The sequence below is a fragment of the Cajanus cajan genome, chromosome 1 (assembly GCF_000230855.2).
Source record: "Cajanus cajan strain Asha chromosome 1, NIPB_CcT2T_4, whole genome shotgun sequence".
Classification (NCBI taxonomy): domain Eukaryota; kingdom Viridiplantae; phylum Streptophyta; class Magnoliopsida; order Fabales; family Fabaceae; genus Cajanus; species Cajanus cajan.
In genome coordinates this window covers 22,943,704-22,953,860 of record NC_138517.1, presented here as the reverse complement: position 1 = coordinate 22,953,860, position 10,157 = coordinate 22,943,704, and positions in this window count along the sequence as shown.

The following is a 10,157-nucleotide window of genomic DNA, read 5'->3' as shown; positions in this document are numbered from 1 at the left end:
TCGAGAGGTTTGAGAAGGAAAGTGAAGCAAGGAAGTTACTTTCATTTGGATTAGGGAGGAGGGCTTGTCCTGGGGCAAACATGGCCCAACGTACAGTGAGCTTAACTCTGGCCTTGTTAATCCAATGTTTTGAGTGGAAACGAACTAGCAAGGAAGAAATTGATATGACTGAAGGAAAAGGGATCACTATGCCAAAAAAGTTTCCCTTAGAAGCTATGTGCCAAGTGTGTCAATCACCAACAATTAAGGGTATTTTCTAATTTCTAATGCTATTAAAAACACACCAAATTCTATCAAAAGTCATTAGTACAAGTAGTTCAACAGTTGTACTCTTTAGTCAAGGATCAAGGTTCGAGTTTCAATTTGAGCAAAGTCGAGACTGGAGATATCACTTGAATCTTATAGACCCAACTTGGTGGAAGGAAACAAAATGAAGTTATAGAAGTATGTAGGTTAATCATACTATAAGTAATAGTACTTGTGTTAACAAATGGCTTAAACCTTTTTTTTTTCCTAAAAACATTTTGATTTTTAGTTATCTATATTCTTGTTAATTAGGATGAAATATGTACTAATGCATAAGTTGTTTTCATTTTTCCAAAATTTTCATTCATTTTAAAGTACTAAAGCCACGATGCGTTGATTTTATGATGAAATGAATTATCCAATGTGTTGAACCAAAGATGTTTTGCAATTTCCAGTTCTACATAGTTTATATGATAATAAAAGCAATGAGTTCCATGGACTAACTCTTTGATAAGCACGGTTCGGGAAATATGCATACAAGAGAAGCATACAGAGGTCTATAATTTTTTATCTTGTGTATATTGTCCTTAAGATACGCATAATTTTAACAAGTAAAAAGGAACATATAACAACATTTGCATCTTTGTATAAACATTCAGCCAGCGTCCAACACGCATGGACTATTGTCTTCGTCCAAAACGTTGAGCAAGTCCAACACTCACTCTTTTATGAAATAACGTTTTCGCGTCCTTAAAAGGATCAAAACCCTATTCGAAAACTTAAAAGCTATCGTTATCAACCTGCTCAAGTTATAAATTCCATATATGTTTTATTTCCTTTTTTTTTGTTTTTAAAGAGTAGAGTAGATCAAAGAAAGTGTAGTCCCCTAATGTATAAATGTAGAGTATATGCTTTAGTTTTTCTATTTGGCTTGCTCTTGTATTGGCAACATTTCAATCATAAGCCCTCATAAAGTTGGGAACGTGCAAATCAACAATATCCTGTGGTGTGAATATAGCCTTTTTTTCTTCCAAAGCTTGGAATAAAGAATTATGGCTTAGTACTTGGCACCATTATATCACCATATGGTAGCACAAACAGGTCCAGAAATGTATAATTTTATCAAAGAGTTTAAATCTAGGAGAAGATTATTCAAAGATGTCATCTTGAGACAAATCTCTAGTTGGTGTGGCACTAAAAACATCACTTTGAGGTTGCAAATAAAGCGAACCAAGGGTAACCTCAACTTCCAACAAAAGGTCATCAACTCAGATAACAATAATACCTCATCAAAGGTTCACTTTCTAAAATGGACTGCACCTTTGCTGCTTCCATAGCCTGAAACTCTCTCTTCAACCTTTATAGAAAAATCCTCTGCTTCACCAATACCTATGACATAACTGCACAATTATAAAAAAATATATATAAAAGAAAAATCAACCATTTATTTGTTCAAGTTGACACAGCGAAGAAAGAGATGATTTAGCAAAACTGAATTATATATTTATCTAACCAACATATATTTTCATTTGATATTTGACAAATATGTTACAATCACTATGTGCAATAATTTTTGACAATTTATGAAATAATGTATTAATGTGAATCCACTACTAAAAAAGTAATATTTTTCTACAAATTTTTCATAAAATAATATTTGCATAAATTCTTTACAAATTTTCTTGCAATAATAATATCACAGAATTTTTTTATGAATTTTTTTTTATAAAATGTAATCTATAATAAATTTTCGCAAATTTTGTTATGATTTTAGTGATTATAGAAATGTTTTTCATAGTTAAAATTTGTAGAAAGTGTTGTAAGAATTTTCTTTTGTTTCTTGCGAATTTTCTCATGAAAATAAATTTGTAGGTAATGTTTATTAATATTATAATAAATGGTAGAAAAATTTTGCAAGTAACTTTTCCTACGAATTTTTGTCAATTTTAATCCATAGAAAAATAAAAAAAATGTTTAAATATATAAGTTTAATAATTAAAAGTTTTTTAATTAAAAATATTATTTTACAAAATTATTTATAAATATATCATTATAATTAATTTTAATTTTAAATTAAATTAAATATATATAAAGCTTAATAAATTAATGATTATGAGATTTAATTTAATGATAATTTATAAAATTTTAAAATTAAAATTCTTTACTAAAAAATATTATTTTAATAAATTATTTATAAATATTTCATAACATAATTTTAATTAAAAATATTAATAAATTAAACATTTTATTTTAATTAAATGTATAAATTAATGATAATTAGTTTTAATTTAATCATAGTTTTTATAATAAAATTATTTAATAAATAAGCTAAATTTTTTAAGAGTTAATATAATTTATAGTAATATAATTTTGTTGTTCAATATAATGAATTAATTTTCTTTCTAAAGACATAGTCTAATTAATATTTAAGAAAAATCTTAAATCTAACATCAATTAGAGATAAAATAGTTAAATATTATATAAGTGAGGACAATACTCACCTTACAAGTTAATTTTGTATGTTGAGTTAAACCTATAACCCACATTCTAAGAGTTCAAAAGGTTATGAATCATATGTCGGAGGAAAGATAATGGTTGAAAAAATATTAATGGTGATTTGACACTTGTAGTTTGACAGAATTTCTTGTGAATTTGAAATTCAACAAAAAAAAGATTGCACAACAACTACTTTTGAATTTTAAATTGCAAGAAATTTTTTGTAGTAATTTCATTAATATTTTTTTGTAGAAATTTTTCTGCCAATTTTTTTGTAAATTTTAAAATTTATAAAAATATATTATCAATAAAAATATTACTTGGAGATAAAATTTTGCAGAAAAAATAGTAAGAACCACGTTTCTTATAATCTTTATACAAAATCTGCATGAAAAATTAATTACATATAATAAGAGAAATTCAAATAATCAACATAATATGTGGCCAACAATGTTGTAAGGGTCGACAGGGAGACTTTATGCGACCCTAGGATTTAAAGAACTCGGTTATGCAATTTACCAAAACAAAAGCATTTTAACTCATCATTAATAAGACAGAGAATTATAACTCCCAGGTTTCCAAAAAAGGCTCCATGCCCTCTTTCTCCACTTGTGAGACCAATTCCTTTTCAACATTGACTTTCAGTTACAGCGGATGCAACAAAACCACCAACTTTCACTTTATTTTGAACAAAAACCAGATGCATATTTTCCTATTTCACATATTGTGAAGATATATAAATAATTAAATACATAGAGAAGACAACTATATACAATAATTAACTACATTTAATCAAAGTGTTCTTACCGGAGATCGATCGTAGGGGACGATCCGCTGGGTAAGATCGGTGAGCCTCCTTCACTGGTACGCTTGATGCTCCAAGGTGGGGGTGGTACCTGCAAAAGAGACTCCGATGCTAAAGTTAGTGTTTGTGGGAGTATGAGTCTCGTATATGTAATGCACGTACCTTTGTGTGGATTAGGATTTTTGTTGGGCCATGGGCCTGAGATTAGTTATGACCTAATTAGATAGCGAACCTCGTCTTGGCCGAGGTCGCTTAGCGCGTGTCCGAGGTCGTATTGCGCTGTGGTGCCGAGCTCGAGCTCGGCCTGGCGGTACGGATAGTACACTAGCCCCCCGAGCTCCGAATACCATAGGTCGAGGAGTTAAAATCGAGCTCGTCAAGGGGCGGTGACCTTTCGCGTATGTCTGCCTGTCAAGATGCTATGTGTCGCAACTGTCACCTCATTCTCGAAAACGTGTAGGCGGCGTGTTAATGGGAGTGACGGTTATGCAATGATGGCTTGTGCTCGTCATAATGGGCTTCATTTAATGTGTCGTCAGTCGTGTTCCCTGACCGACACATGTCGTGGCCGTTTTGAATTTTGGGGGTTTCTTTTCTCTCTCTTTCTCGCGCCCCTTCCCATTCACTTTACTCTCTTCGCTTTTCTTTCCTTCCTGACTTCTCGCGCACGCTGCTTTCTGCGCCTCTGTTCATCTTCCATCTTCATTTTCCCTGTCTCTGTCACCGCTTCCGATAACCCCGTTGTTGTTAGGGTTATTTTCTAAGGAAGAGTACTAGGTACTTCCTTTCTGTAGTCTTCTTTCTCCTTCACCTCAAATCTTTTCTCGTTCTTGATGGCTGGTAATAGTGGTGCCGCTTCCTCTGCGCCTGCCAAGGGCAAGGGTAAGGCGCGCGACAAGGCGGTGGCTACCGGGATAGCCGCCGCCGAAAAGAAAAAGGCGGAGAACCCGCCTAAGGATCTCATCCTTGGCATTCCTGGCTACGACTGGGTCAGGCGTGACTTGGAGGATTGCCAGAGTGTGTTTAGGTCATTCATGGAAATCAATGTGATTCAGAAATCGCATAGAATCTGTGACCCTTTCATCGTCAAGTTGATCCGGCTCAAACCCTGTCAGGCTGGTGAGCGTGTGTACATGGGGAGTTCTTATGACCCTCCCAATTTCTGTATATCAGTGTCTTTTTAGGGATTTAGGTGTCTGTCTTCCTTTCACTCAATTTGAGTGCGACTTTTTGAATTTCATCAACTTGGCTCCTTGCCAGTTGCACCCAATAGCTGGGGTTTTGTGAGGGCTTTCCAAGTCCTGCGTTCGGCCTTGGGGATAGAGGTGTCTCTGCCTGTTTTTCTTCATTTTTACCAGTTGAAAATAGGTGTTCCTCCGTATGGCTTGATGTCCCTGAGTGGGAGTAAGGTTGGGGGTTTATTTACCCTTTACTCCCAATCGTACAAAAATTTTAAACAAGAGTATTTCCGGGTGGCACTTGTGGATGTCGACCCGTTGGAAGATGATGTGTTCTACTTCGGCGGGTTGTCGAGGTTCCCCTTCTATTGGCGGCCGGCCCCAGCTAGGTTTCACGAGGTGGGTGAGTTACAGTTGTCGGCTTCGGAGACTGCCGCCATTGCCAACCTTGAAGCTCTCCCTCGTCCGTTGGATTGCAAGCTCGTCTTGTCGCTTGCCAACTCGGCGTACAAGGAGAGGGGTCTAGAGTATCTTGTCCTTTTCAAGTGTTAGGGTTTGTAAGAGTTTCCGTTACTGACGTATTTGCTTTCTCATGTTTGCAGGCATAATGGGCAGAAACAAGTGGCGTGAGTTGAAGCACTGCTACAACATCGCCGAGATCGAGGTTCCAGAGCCTCGAGAGGAGGAGGTTTCCCCCCTGAAGATGAACAGGAAAAGAAAGAGGGGGGGACCTCCGCCCCTCGGAATGCTGAGGAGGTAACCTCCAAAGCTGCTGATACTGACGCGGTGGACCTCACTGGGAGTCCGCCGCCTGAGGAGGCTCCTCAAGTGGCCACTGAGGAGATGGCTCAGGCCGCTGAGCAGGTTGCTCAGGCTGCCGAGGTGGTGACCCAGGTTGCTGAGCAGGTCACCCAGGTCGCCGAGGTAGGTGTCTTACCTTGTATCCTGCATTTCTATTCTCTATCTTTCTTGACCTTTGTCTTAGGAAGAAAGTTCTGTCTTTTGCAGGTAGGGAATGTTGTTGAGGTTCCGGTGCCTCCGAGGTCGAAAGTGCTAGGCGTGGACCCTCCTGTTGCCGAGCAGGGGGCGCCTGCTTTTGCCTCTGTCGAGGCCCGCGAAAAATGGTCGAGTTTTGAGGCCCCGACTTCTACTCCAGCGACTTCGGCTTCGCCGTTCGGCCAGCCGAAGGGGGCCCCCAAAACCCAATTTCTCGCTTAGCATTTCATAAAGGGATTCGCTGAGCACGACTGATCAGTCCATGATCGAGTCAGCTGGGCCAGTGGAAGGCCTGGATGCTGCTCAGGTCTTCTTGCAGAGGACCATGGCCGTCGTGGGCCACTGGAAACACTAGTGGTCCAAGCAGTAGGGGGACGTGGCCAAGCTGAAGGGCCGAGTGCAGCCTCTGAGGGAAGAGGTCAAGGCCTTGAAGGAAGAGAACTGGGCCTTGGCGGGCGCTTTTGGGGATGCCAAGCTGCAGAATAAGGCTGAGCTTCAGGCTGCTCGGAGGGAGGTGTAGAGGATCCAGAAGTCTCTGGAGATTTCTCTGAGATCTAACGAGACTTATGTTGCTCAGGTTCGTGAGTTGCAGGAACTCTCTAGCTCTTCCCGAGCTCGGATGCGCGCCTTGGAGGACGAGGTCACCTCGTAGAAGGCTGAATTGGTAGCGGCGGCCGAGAAGCGTCTTTGCGACGAGGTCCTTCTCGGTGGGAAAGAAAAGGAGGTTGCCGCTTTGAATGTGGACCTCGCGAGGCTGGAGGAGGCGAAGGTGGGACTGGAGAAGAAGCTTGAGGAGACTGAGCGGGCTGTTGTGTTTGAGCACAAGAGGGGATTCCTTAAGGCAGCTCGCCAGGTGAGGTTTCTCGCGCCGGGGGTCGATCTCTCTGCCATGCATGTGGAGAAAGAAGTTCGCTTCGGGAAGCTGGTGAAGGAGGACGACCTTGCGGACAGCTCCAGTGACAACGCCTCTGTCTAGGCCATTTTTTGTAATAGCTTAGCTCATTTGGTCCTTTTTCCCCCTTAGATTCATGTCATAAACTGGTAGACCTTGTTGTGTATATATATATATTTTTTGGTTGTTCATCTTTGCGCTTCTGATGAGTTTGTTTGGTCCTCCGATCTCGTGTTTATGCTTTAGGCTTAGTTTTTTCCTATTTGCGCGATTTTAAAAACACGTTCATAATTTGCTGTGTATTTTTTTACTTTGCGGCGCTTGGACCCGATTTAGAGCAAAGTGATTTGTTCCAAGGTTAAAATACGACCTTGGGTGAAAGCGAGATATTTCGCAGTGAGGTTCGAACTCGACCTCGAATGGATCATACCGAGGTTGAAACTCGACCTTGAGTTGATTATACCGAGGTTCGAACTCGACCTTGAGTTGATAATACCAAGGTTCAAACTCGACCTTGAGTTGGTTATACCGAGGTTCGAACTCGACCTTGAGTTGATAATACCAAGGTTCAAACTCGACCTTGAGTTGATAATACCAAGGTTCAAACTCGACCTTGAGTTGATAATACCAAGGTTCGAACTCGACCTTGAGTTGATAATACCAAGGTTCGAACTCGACCTTGAGTTGATTGTACCGAGGTTCGAACTCGACCTTGAATTGTGTGTGATATGAATAATATCAAGGTTCAGACTCGACCTTGGATTTAAGCGAAACGTATTCAAGGTTCGTACTCGACCTTGATTAAGAGCGAGATAAGTCAGACCAAGGTTCGAATTCGACCTCGGCGTAAAGTAAAATAAGTTGTGCCAAGGTTCAAACTCGACCTCGGCTTAGCATAAGATATTTTATGGTAAAACAATGCTAAATTAAGAAGATATGAATGGAGAGGAATGAGTTATTTTATTGATTGTACATATGTGCCTCGTTAAAAACCCTCTCAACCAAAATCCATTTTTCTGTTTTTTGGGATAAAAAGCTGAGGCGGGAAAAGAGTGCACAACTCACTCATACAAAAGTTAACTGAAGTAAAACTTGAGATGCGTAGCATTCCAAGTTCGTAGTATGGGTTTTTCGCCGAGTTCTTCTAGTCGGTATGCTCTGTTCTCCAAGTCTTCTGCAACTCGGAATGGGCCACCCCAGGTGGGCGCAAGCTTTCTGTCTGATGTGTCTTTTCGTGCTTCACCTAATAGTTGCCATACTAGGTTTCCTACTCGGAAAGAGCGAGGTCGCACTCGCGTGTTATATCTTCTGGAAGCTCGGATTTTACAAGCTTTTTCATGAATCCGAGCTTCATCTCTGAGCTCGTCAATCAGGTCGAGGTCGGTTGCCATCTCTTGGGCGTTCTGCTCGCTGTTGAAGACCTGGCGTCGGTGAGATGTCTCTCCGATTTCCATTAGGATCATTGCGTCAGCTCCATAAGTCAGCCTGTAAGGCGTTTCTTGCGTTGTTGACTAGGGGGTGCAATGGTATGCCCAAAAGATGCTAGGGAGTTCGTCGGCCCATTGCCCTTTAGCGTTCCCTATCCGCTTCTTAAGTTCTCAGAGGATGACCTTGTTGGCAGCTTCAGTCTGGCCATTAGTCTGGGGGTGTTCCACCGAGGTTGGAAGGTGTTTGATACCGAGCTCTCGAAGGAAGTCTTCAAAGCTTTGTGCGATGAACTGCTGGCCGTTATTGGTGACGAGGGAATAAGGGATGCCGAACCTGCATATGATGCTTTTCCAAGTGAATTTTTGGACATTGTCGGTGGTGATCTTGGCGAGCGGGCATGCCTCGATCCACTTGGTAAAATAATCAATCGCCACCAGGAGAAATTTGAGTTGACCTTTCGCGGGGGGAAACGGTCCCAAGATATCCATTCCCCACTGGGCGAAAGGCCACGGAGACATCATCTGGTGGAGAGCTTCGGGCGGCTGTCGATGTGCATTGCTGAACTGTTGGCACTCTTTACATTTTTGCACGTAGGCCTGACAATCCGACTTCAAGGTGGGCCAGTAGTATCCAGCTCGGAGTACCCTGGTTGCCATCGAGCGCGCTCCGGAATGCATGCCACATATGCCTCGGTGGATCTCTTCGATGACGTAAGCGGCTTGAGGCGTGGTCAAGCATTTAAGAAAAGGGGTGGAGATGTCGCCCTTGAACAGTTCGTCGCCAACAATTACGAACTTAGCCGATCTCAATCTCATTTTTCGAGCTTCATTCTTATCCTCGGGCAGAACTCCTACTTTCAGGTAGTTCCAGATGCCTGTCATCCACCCTTGTTCTTCGCTGTCGGTGGTGTTGACGACCTTGTCGTCCAGGCTGGGCGAGTGCAAGGTTTCTTGGATAATAGTACGATGCTGTCCAGGGCGTTTGGTACTGGCGAGCTTTGACAGGAGGTCGACTCTAGTATTTTTCTCTTGCAATACATGCTGGATAGTGAACTCGTCGAAGGACGAGGTCTGGTGTGATGCGATGTGAAAGTACCGCTGTAGAAGAATGTCTTTAGCCTGGTACGTCCCGCTGAGCTGTTCCACCATGAGTTTTGAGTCGCTGTTGCAACTCACTCTTCGCGCCCCGAGGTCGCGAGCTAGCCTCAGTCTTGCGAGAAGCGCCTCATATTCCGCCTGGTTGTTGTTCACCTTAAAGTTGAACTTGAGGGATTGCTCCAAAGTGACTTGATTTGGTCCTTCCAAGATGATACCTGCACCACCACCTTTAGAGTTAGAAGACCCATCAACATGCAAGGTCCATACCTTTGGTTCATTGGTCGAGGTCGGGGTCAGTTTGACTACTAAGTCAGCCAAGCATTAAGCTTTCAGAGCTCCGCGACTCTCATACCGGATGCCGAATTTGGACAACTCGACTAACCATGCTATCATCTGCCCGGTGAGCTCTGGGTTCCTCGGGATTTGCTTGATTGGATAGTCGGTCTTGACTATCACCTGGTGGCTCTAAAAATAAGGTCAGAGACGCCGAGCTGCGGTGATTAGTGCTAGCGCTAGCTTCTCGATCGTCTGGTACCGTTTCTCGGTGTCCTGGAAACTCGATTGATGAAGTAGACTGGTGTCTGCATTTTTTGGTCCTCTTGCACGATGACCGCGCTGATCGCTCCTTCCGCTATCGCCAGATAGAGGAGGAGGTCAGTTTGGTGATCCGACCTTTGTAGGATTGGCGGGGTCGTGAGAAAGGCTTTGAAGCTCTTGAAAGCCTCTTCGCACCGATCTGTCCACTCGAAGTTTTTTGGCTTTCGTAGGAGAGTGAAGATGGGCCATGCTTTCTCCGTGAGCCTGGGGATGAAGCGAGACAGTGAGACCAACCTTCCTGCTAGGCGTTAGACTTCCTTCACTATTTGGGGACTCTGCATCTGGATGATGGCTTTGCATTTCTCTGGGTTGGCCTCAATCCCCCTGTTGGTAATCATAAAACCAAGGAATTTACCTCCCTAGACGCCGAAGACGCACTTCTCTGGGTTGAGATGCATGTTGTGTCTCCAGATCTAGCTGAA